This window comes from Eucyclogobius newberryi, unplaced genomic scaffold (assembly GCF_026437365.1).
Source record: "Eucyclogobius newberryi isolate DKJ021-1_F unplaced genomic scaffold, fEucNew1.0.hap1 SCAF_13, whole genome shotgun sequence".
Taxonomy (NCBI): Eukaryota; Metazoa; Chordata; class Actinopteri; order Gobiiformes; family Gobiidae; genus Eucyclogobius; species Eucyclogobius newberryi.
The window spans coordinates 5,712,420-5,723,747 of record NW_027315757.1 but is presented as its reverse complement, the minus strand read 5'-3'; positions in this window follow the sequence as shown (position 1 = coordinate 5,723,747).

The window sequence follows — 11,328 nt, the reverse complement described above, 5'->3', positions numbered from 1 at the left end:
CCCCAAATATATAGCTATTTCTTTCAAATATTGAACGATAAGTCAATACCTCAGTTTTTTATATTGACACAACATACTTTGGGGAGGCATTTTGTCCAATATCATGGTCTAACTCAGGGGTGGGCAATTATTTTCGTCCGAGGGCCATATTTGAATCTATGCATGTAGTGGAGGGCCGGCCTGCAATGAAAAAAAAAAAATCAAAAACATTTAATATCAAATAAAATATCACTTTTCTGTCAAATGTAGGCTATTGAATGTATTATTTAATTAATTTCACGTCATATTTATTAAGTATACAAGTGCAGACAGATGCCTGAGGGCCTAAATATTTAGCATGTTTGGCGGGCCGGATTATAAAGACAAACGGGCCACATGTGGCCCGCGGGCCGTAGTTTTCCCACCCCTGGTCTAAAAGAACGGGTGAAAGCGTTTAAATAAATATACTGATAAAAAAAGTGTTAAATAGCGCAAAGAGAACACCTGGCACAGGCAAAAAGCATCGGATCAGTCCAATTGGTTCATAAATACAGGAAGTAGTGAGTTCTGTCTATGTTAAAAACATCAAACATTTAATCCAAATACAGGTTCAATTTTCACCTAAGGAATGCATTTTTGTTTGGCATTTTAAATCTTCATTTATCAAAATAAAGTCATCAAAAAGTGTCTCTGCATATATTTGTGAAAAATAAACTTTATTATCACACTCTGTACATATAACGCTTATTTATATTGATAAGTAATAATAAGTAATAATGTGAGCCTTATAAAATAGTGAAAATAACAATGTCCAACAATGTCAGTCAGGTAAAAATAATCCACAATCTCTGAAACTCCAATAAAGTTTGATCATTGCAAGAGCGTTAGTTTGGTGCATGAGCTTTAAAAGTAAAAGCTGTATTTGATTTTTTTTTTTTAAAGGAGTTTGATTTTAAAAGGGCCCCCCCAGTATTTGACCCAAGTCCCCCCCACACAAAGCGCGCCCCTGCTCCTCCCGCTGTACGTGTCCAGATGCCCTCCCCAGATGCCTCGCTCTCCTCCTGGGCTAATGTGTCCAGCAGGTCAGGCCCAGGACTCTGGCCCTGATCTAATCAGGTCCAGGAGCAGACCGGCTGGAGCCCTGCTGCTCTCTGGGGCCCCTGCACGTGCCACAGATGGATCACTGCGTTATCTTACATTGTGTCTCTACATGGAGGTGTTTAAATGACCCACAAACAGAGAGTGAGTGAGTGTCAGAGCTGGAGCAGTCTTAAAACATAAGAGGGTCAAATTGGAGAGAAATCTAATTGTTGTTGAAAATGTTTAAGAGCAAATGTGTTAAAACTTTTGATAAACCACATTAGAGATGGAGATTTATTGAAAAGTGGATAAAAATATTAGGGTTGTTTTGGGGATGTGCATAATATAATTTCATTTGAATTGTTTGGCCAAATGTAGTAATGTAAAGTGGGTCACCTGTCATTGGTGAAGGAGTTCACCTGTCATTGGTAAAGAGGTCACCTGTCATTGGTAAAAGGGGTCACTTGTCATTGGTAAAGGGGTCACCTGTCATTGGTAAAGGGGGTCACCTGTCATTGGTAAAGGAGTTCACCTGTCATTGGTAAAGGGGGTCACTTGTCATTGGTAAAGGGGTCACCTGTCATTGGTAAAGGGGCTCACCTGTCATTGGTAAAGGGGCTCACCTGTCATTGGTAAAGGGGGTCACTTGTCATTGGTAAAGGGGTCACCTGTCATTGGTAAAGGGGGTCACTTGTCATTGGTAAAGGGGCTCACCTGTCATTGGTAAAGGGGGTCACTTGTCATTGGTAAAGGGGTTCACCTGTCATTGGTAAAGGGGTTCACCTGTCATTGGTGAAGAGGTCACCTGTCATTGGTAAAGGGGCTCACCTGTCATTGGTAAAGGGGGGCACTTGTCATTGGTAAAGGGGTTCACCTGTCATTGATAAAGGGGTCACCTGTCATTGGTAAAGGGGGTCACATGTCATTGGTAAAGGGGCTCACCTGTCATTTACCCCGGTAAAGGGGCTCACCTGTCATTGGCAAAGGGGTTCACCTGTCATTGGTAAAGTGGGTCACCTGTCATTGGTAAAGGGGCTCACCTGTCATTGGTAAAGGGGTTCACCTGTCATTGGTAAAGTGGGTCACCTGTCATTGGTAAAGGGGCTCACCTGTCATTGGTAAAGGGGCTCACCTGTCATTGGTGAAGGAGTTCACCTGTCATTGGTAAAGAGGTCACCTGTCATTGGTAAAGGGGCTCACCTGTCATTGGTGAAGGAGTTCACCTGTCATTGGTAAAGAGGTCACCTGTCATTGGTAAAGGGGCTCACCTGTCATTGGTAAAGGGGCTCACCTGTCATTGGTAAAGGGGCTCACCTGTCATTGGTAAAGGGGGTAACTACAACTATGTTAATATTATTACCGTTAGTTGTGAAAACACTAAAACCATAAAAGCGGCAACTATATTTACTATTTGGTCATTTGGCCATGATGCTTCACTCACATTGTCATAAGTGAAATAAAATATCCCAAAATTTTTTTTATTTATAATCCTGCACAATTAATACAAAAGATCAAACATGACTGTCTTACTTTATCCTTGTTCCTCCTAGAACTCACTGCAGTCTAAATAAGTTAAATTACCATTCAAATATTTGTTTTCATTATTTCAACCAAACAAAATGACACATGTAAACCAGGTATACGCTTTTCTCCAAAATGACAGCATGTTGATGGACATTCACTTACAAAATAGTATAGCATATCAGATATTGTATTGAAACTGAAAAGAATCACGTAAATAGGACATTTTGCGATGATGGTCTTTATCATATGACTATAATAATATGTAATATTAAACAATAAACACAATTATTTTGTATTGTAAATTACATTATTATATTGTCTAACAAAAGCCAATAGAGTTTTTATCATCATTGAGTGTCTGCGTGATGTCACGCAGGCACTATATGTTCTTGTATTTCACGTATTTTTGAGTGCCTGCGTGAGGCACTATATGTTCTTGTATTTCACGTATTTTTTATTATTATATTTTCCATGATTTTCTATTTAGCCAGTTTCAACTCCTTAACGCTTCAACCGATTTCAACATGTTATACCTCATTATGATCGCTTTCACAGTAGTACGTGTGCAATTACTTTTGACATTTGAACAGCTTGTACTTTTTACAGAATTTGCAAGAATTTGCAAAATTATTAGTTTCCCCCATTTTTTAAAATGAATTTGGGCACTGAGTGTCTGCGGAATTCTTTAGACTTTATTCTTTAGAATTTTTTGACGGAGCCAGTCGAGCGAGAGAGAGAGAGAGAGAGAGAGGGGGGGAGAGAGAGAGAGAGAGGGAGAGGGAGGGAGAGAGAGAGAGGGAGAGGGAGAGGGAGAGAGAGAGAGAGAGAGAGAGAGAGAGAGAGAGAGAGAGAGAGGGAGAGGGAGAGGGAGAGAGAGAGAGAGAGAGAGAGAGAGAGAGGGAGAGGGAGAGGGAGAGAGAGAGAGAGAGAGAGGGAGAGGGAGAGGGAGAGGGAGAGAGAGAGAGAGAGAGAGAGAGAGAGAGAGAGAGAGAGGGAGAGGGAGAGGGAGAGAGAGAGAGAGAGAGAGAGAGAGGGAGAGGGAGAGGGAGAGAGGGAGGGAGAGAGAGAGGTAGACTTTATTATTTAGGCTTTATTCTTTAGTAGTTTGGGATCTCTGTCAACAACAGGTAAGATTATCTTGTGTTTTATACACATCGATGCAATATTTATACTCTAATTATATAATTGTATACTGATTGTGATTATGTAAAATAATCACGTTTATTTGTGATTATAAATAAAGAGACTTTATTCTTCGCCTGTCCAGAGGCAGGAAAATAAAGAAGAGGAACTACAAAAATTAAGTGAGACTACAAGAATAAAGTCTAAAGAATAAAGCCTAAAGAGTAAAGTCTAAAGAATAATAATTCTAAGCGGCACTTGTCCAGAGGACGTACATTACAGGGGGAGAGGGAGAGGGGGAGAGAGAGAGGGAGGGAGAGAGGGAGAGAGAGGGAGGGAGAGGGGGAGAGAGGGAGAGGGAGAGACACAGACACTCCAGCAATGGCTTCAGCCATTGCAGATTTTCTAGTTGATATTGAAACTGGTATCAAGTATCGGGCCTTTCCCTTACTATCGGACTCGGTTCAATTGGGACCAAAGTTGCCACAAAGTCGTCTCGTCCACTGAGCTGGTCCGATTTACGTTCACTGGATCGCTTGGGATGCCCAGGGTAAAGAAAAAGTGATAAAGGCTGTGAAAGGCATGACATCATCACATTTACCTGTACAGCTCATTATAGGATGAACGTAGGGTTAATTTAGCTTTAAAACATTGTTATATATAATCATTGGAAACTGATATATTTTCACGTAGTCATTACCTATTATAAATAAACCAGTCTTTGACCTGCTGTCACTGTCCCGGTATCAATCTCACACAGGAGTTTGTTTTAATCCTGAGCCTCGTGTGGGTCACTTCATGGTCACTTCATTTTCACTTCATGGTCAATTCATGGTAACTTCATGGTCACTTCATAGTTACTCCATGGTCACTTCATTTTTTTGTTTTTTTTGTTCATAAGAGTTCTATTAAAGGTCCCATAACATGCAAAATCGACTTTTCAGAGCTTTTATCCACCTTCTTACATTGCCATTTGTGCTCCATATGTCAAATCAAATCAAATCAATTTATTTTTGTAAGGCCCAAAATCACAACAACAGTTGCCTCTGAGGGCCACAGGGAGAAATGAATCAACAATGTCCGTGGTGGCGATGAAGTCAGACAATGTCTGTGGTGGCGAGGGAGTCAGACAATGTCTGTGGTGGCGAGGGAGTCAGACAATGTCTGTGGTGGCGAGGGACAATGTCCCAGGGTCCTCTGTCCTTAGACTCTCCTTCTCGGCCAGAAAAACTACAAAAAAACCTCTTTGGGAAAAAAGCGTAGAAACCTGGAGGAGTTCCAGTGAAGGAGAGATCCGACTCTCACAGACGGACAGACGGACACGAGGGAGACTGGAGCTGGACCCACTCTTCAGGCAGATGAGGGACCGTCGGAGGCGAGCTGGACCCACTCTTCAGGCAGAAGAGGGACCGTCTGAGTCGAGCTGGACCCACTCTTCAGGCAGAAGAGGGACCGTCTGAGTCGAGCTGGACCCACTCTTCAGGCAGATGAGGGACCGACTGAGTCGAACTGGACCCACTCTTCAGGCAGATGAGGGACCGACTGAGGTGAACTGGACCCACTCTTCAGGCAGATGAGGGACCGACTGAGGCGAACTGGACCCACTCTTCAGGCAGATGAGGGACCTTCGGAGGCGAGCTGGACCCACTCCTCAGGCAGATGAGGGACCGTCCACACAGGGCAGGGGCCACTTCACCAGGAGAGGGACATCTGGGTCCACAGGTCCTCAGGAGTGAGAGAAAGAAAAAGAAGGCAGTGAACAGTTTGCAAGTGGAATTAAAAATAAATATTGTTTGATAGCATAAGTAGTCAGAAGAAGAGGATAGTGCTCAAGCTGTCATACTTCCCCCAGCATAGTTAATCCTAGGGCAGCATAGCTAAAGCTGTGGGTTTATGTTTCTGTTCCTAACTAGTCTGACCATAAGTGATTTCGAAGAGGAACTTTTTAAGCCTGGACTTAAATGAAGAGACTGTGTCAGCATATTTAACATGGGACGGGAGCTGATTCCATAACACAGGAGCTTGGTAGCTAAACGCTCTACCTCCTACAGTACTTATAGAGACTCTTGGGACCACCAGAAGTCCGGCATTCTGAGAGCGAAGAGCTCTGTTTGGATGATATGGTTCTATAGCATCTTTGAGGTAAGATGGGGCCATGTCATTTATGGCTTTGTAGGTCAAGAGTAGAATTTTAAATTTGATTCTAAACTGGACGGGGAGCCAGTGAAGAGACTTCAGCACCGGCGTAATGTGCTCTCTTCTTTTTGTTCCTGTTAGTAATCTTGCTGCTGCATTTTGAACCAGTTGAAAGCTTTTTATGGAGCTTTTAGGACACTCTGCAAGCAGGGAGTTACAATAGTCTAATCTAGTCATTACAAATGCATGGATAAGTTTTTCGGCATCGCTTTTAGGCAGGATTCTTCTGATTTTGGCTTTTGTTGCGCAAATGGAAATAGGCTGTTTTACAAGCTTGATTTATATGAGCTTTACATGAGAGCTCCTGGTCAAATAAGACTCCAAGATTTCTTACAGTAGAACTAGAGGCTACACTAACATTGTCCAGTGTGACTATCTGCTCAGATAGATCGTCTCGTAGATGATTAGGGCCAAGCACAATGACCTCGGTTTTTTCAGGGTTAAGAAGCAGGTAGTTTAGTGTCATCCAGGTTTTTATCTCCTTCACACAAGCACTAAGTCTGTCTACTTGATCGCTCTGATCAGGTTTCATTGATAAATACAGTGAACACTGACTGGAAAACTTCAAATAAGTTATTGTCCTGCAGGTGGCGACAAAGCTGTTTTACTACAACTTTTTCAAGGATTTTAGAGACGAAGGGAAGATTTGAAATAGGTCTGTAGTTTACCAATAGGTCGGGATCTAGATTAGGCTTTTTCAGAAGAGGTTTAATGACTGCATGTTTGAAGGACTGTGGAACATAGCCACTTTCGAGTGAAGTATTTATTATATTAAGAATAGGGTCTATAATTAGTATAATTAGTATAATTAGTATTAATTGCAAGACCGCGTCATAAGGGCAAGCACGCGTCACCATCCCCCCTCACCTTCATGGTGTATTCATGGTTACTTCATGGCCACTTCATGATTACTTCATGGCCACTTCATGGTTACTTCATGGTCACTTCATGATTACTTCATGGCCACTTCATGGTTACTTCATGGTTACTTCATGGTCACTTCATGGTCACTTCATGGTTACTTCATGGTCACTTCATGGTTACTTCATGGCCACTTCATGATTACTTCATGGCCACTTCATGGTTACTTCATGGTCACTTCATGATTACTTCATGGCCACTTCATGGTTACTTCATGGTTACTTCATGGTCATTCATGGTCACTTCATGGTCACTTCATGGTCACTTCATGGTCACTTCATGGTCACTTCATGGTTACTTCATGGTTACTTCATTGTCACTTCATGGTCACTTCATGGTCACTTCATGGTCACTTCATGGTTACTTCATGGTTACTTCATTGTCACTTCATGGTCACTTCATGGCCACTTCATAGTTATTTCATGGTTACTTCATGGTTACTTCATGGTCACTTCATGGTCACTTCATGGTCACTTTGTGATTTTGTTCTGCTCTCTGGTATGTTTGCGTTCACAATTCAGACGAACTGCACCAGAGTCAATTTCAATCTGGCCGAGACCAACCTTCGAACATCGAAGTCTAAAGCTGTGTTCAGACCGATGCAGGAGTTTGACACCTGTACATCTCAAGGCAGACGCCTCGGACGCGCGTCCAAAAAATAGACTCAAAAATAGACGTGCGTCCGAGGTGCCCAGCGCACTTGTGCGGTGGAGAGATTGTTTCCCCGTCTAGCTGTGCAATGGCAGAGCAGGTGGAGAAAGTGGCTTTGGTGTATTTACTTTACTTAAGTCCCAAAACAGAGGTGATGGGCCCTGGGGCTTGTGTGGGACCCGCAGATACTTCAGCGCTGAGCAGAGTTTAGTCAATATCATTATTTGCTCCAAGAGCAGACCTCCAAGAGGGTTTGTTTTGGGTCTTCTTCTGGGTCGTGCGTAGCACATCACTGGAGTATAATTTCTTGTTGACTGCTGCGCCGCGTCTGGCGCAGAAAAGTTGAGCTTTGTCCAACTTTTTTTGGACCCTTTGGAGGTCCGACGCTCAAACGCCCCCGATGCGCCACGTCTGACGCTCAAAACGCAGGATTTGCGCCGCAAAAACGCTCAAAACACGCTGCAAAAACGCAGTAGGCCCAAGACGCGCGTCCACATAGACTTTGAACGCTGCTTCAGAGAAGTGAACTCTGGTCCGGATCAAAGCTTGATTGTGCGTTCACAATTAGCCAAACAAACCGGACCAGCCAGGCAGACAAATCCTTCGAATCAAAAGTGTATTGTGAATCTACCCTTAGTATAATAATAATAATACTATTATGATTACCATTATTATTTTTATTCTGCCAAATATTTGTCAATTGTTATTCTCAAAATCTATAATTGAGCCGTAAAAAACAGTTTAACAAAGTTCTCTTGTGTGTTTCTGATGTGGTCATTGAACATACAAATTTATTTTATCACCAGTAAAACAGATTGAAGGGTTTTAATATGTTAGCTGTATAAAAGCCAAGTCACATTTGATGTGATGAACAATGAGTAACTAGATGACTCATATGGTTGATCAGTCTAATAACTTTAATTATTAACTAATTTTAAATGTAAATATTGGCTTTATTGCTATTTCTGTCAGAATATTAAATATATGGTCATTATTTGGTCTTTATTATTTTGAAAGTGACAAATAAACTCTTTTGTTGCTTATCATTCATTTACATTTTGTCAAATAATTGAATCTCAAGGCATGATTTTCACCAGTAACCAGTGTCACCAGTGTTATTAGTGTCACCAGTGTCACCAGTGTCACCAGTATAACCAGTGTTACCAGTGTTACCACCAGCGTTACCACCAGTGTTACCAGTGATACCAGTTTTACCAGTGTCACCAGTGTTATCCAGTGTAAGCAGTGTCACCAGTGTCACCAGTGTTACCAGTGTCACCAGTGTCACCAGTGTCACCAGTGTCACCAGTGTCACCAGCGTTATCAGTGTTATTAGTGTCACCAGTGTCACCAGTGTCACCAGTGTCACAAGTGTCACCAGCGTTATCAGTGTTATTAGTGTCACCAGTGTCACCAGTGTCACCAGTGTCACAAGTGTTGTCCTGGTGTGGGAGCGCAGTGTAAATGGTGACACTGGGCTGACACTGATGCAGGCGTGTGGGCGTGAGATAAACACGCTCAGCACATGCAGAGATCCACACGTTCATCCTGATGGACTGCGGCTCACACAACTGCACCCCGGTCCCCCTTGCCCCCCGGCCCCCCTTGCCCCCCGGCCCCCCTGCATGTGGAGAGGGAAGTGGAAGATCATTGAAAGGTAAATAACTAAATGGACAAAAGAAACTCATTTTGAAAGGCAGTTATGTTTGTTGAGCACATTCCGTATAAAGAGTAATTCAGAGTGTTTTACATAACAGGAAAAGATGCATTCAAATCACTATGCAATCAGATAAAAACATAAATAATCATTGTGAAATTTACTTTAAAGAGTGTAGATAGAAACAGTTTTTGTCTAGATTTGAACATTATCTGAGTAGAGACCAGCCTCACATCTTAAAAAAATACTGTTCCAGATTTTAGCTGCACAAAAACCCAGTTTTTTTTATTTTTTTATAATTTATCCAAGTCCTTAGTCCTGACTCTGGCACCAGCCGGAGGAGTTCAGCTGGAGAAAGTTATTTTGCATCCACACGTTGATTTGTTGGATGCAGTGACAGAGTGAATCCACTGGTCTATATTCACCTGTGTCATGTGCATAATTGTGAAGACACATTATTGCTGTGTATTAACTGACTAAACTGTTGAACAGAAGGGGTCCCAGGATTGACCCTTGGGGCACCCCACAGGTCAGGGGCATGTAGTTAAATTGATTTGATAGTTACCAATATCAACAAAGTACTTCTTGTCTTCTAGATATGACTTGGAGCAATTTAGGGCAGTGCCAGTGATGCCGATCCAGTCCTCTAGTTTCTGAAAGAGGATCCCATGATCCACAGTGTCAAAAGCAGCGCTCAGATCTAACAGAATTAAGATAAATGTCCCTCCTCTAAAGCTCCTGCTGGTACGCTGAACGGTTTTGGTTCAAGTCATTTTAGGCGTGGAGCATAGATTTGTACTTGATTGATATTAGTTGACAACATGGTAATTTTAATTTGGTATATATTTAATTGTTTATCATACCATTTTTAATTTTCATGTCATGACTCTTTTATTCCAGAGTTTTCTAGCTCTCAAACTTTTGGATGGAGAAACGGAGTGGATTTCTGCATGCAGTGAGAAAAGTAAGTATTTGACAGGTGTCTGACATTTTCATCATAGGTGCATTTCCACTGTGAGAGATGGAATCTGAAAATAAAATATCGGGAAATCACATTGTATGATTTTTAAAATAATTTATTTGTATGTTATTGCTGCAAATAAGTATTTGAACACCTGCCAATCAGCAAGAATTCTAGCTCTCAAAGACCTGTTAGTCTGCCTTTAAAAAGTCCACCTCTCCTCCACTTATTCATCTAACTGAGTTGCACCTGTTTGCAGCTTGTTTGCTGCATAAAGACACCTGTCCACTCCAAAAATTGGTCAGACTCCAGAGACAAAAGAAACAAAACTATAGACCTCCACAAGGCTGGACAGGGCTACGGGGGCAACTGGCAAAGATCAAACCTGGTCAAGAACTGCAGGAAACGTTTGGCCACTGTGATAGTAAAAAAAGGCTTCTGTATCAAATAGTGACGCTGATTTTCTCAGGTGTTTGTCGATTTTGAGATGATTGATGATCCATACTATTTCAATGTGAGCAGTGCTTACTTTCTTTTATAATATGGAGTTAAGGCTATGTAACTATTTCCATACTTGATCTTGTCAGCTCTCAGAGGCTAAGCAGGACAGGGCCTGGTCAGTACTTGGATGGGCGACCGCTGGAACGCCAGGTTCCACAGTGGGGCGCTAGAGGAAATCTCGTTGTGCCCTCGTAGTGCCTTGAAGATGGAAAAGCTCTATATAAATAAATATGTAATTATAATAAAAATTACATTGAAGTGTGTATTGCTTTTTTTAGGCACCCAATTAAGTTGTATGTGCTACAAATATCTCCTACTTTGACTTCATTAGTTAATATCAAGCCCCCTAATGCACCGCACTCAAATATTTGTTTGAATAATTCAGATTTCAATTATGAATTGAATTCCTACTTGCCACGACCAATATCATACCCTCCCACAACAGCGGTCCTGTCAAAGGAAGACTTCATGCCAGAACATGTAAACACATATTGTTATTATATTTTTTTTCCATAATCAGGACCTACTTGTGTTGCTTCTTTAGTGCACATTTAAGCAATCCTACATATTTATCACTTCAAAATCAACTTCCCTTTTGTATGTGACGGCCCCCACTCTTCCTGGGCATGCCGAGACCGCAGGAGGATTATGTGACTGTAGGACTAAACTAACTGTAGCTCATGTTTTTGTGGGACTTGTAGATGTTTGCTGCTCCTCTCTGGGGGGTCCTTATACA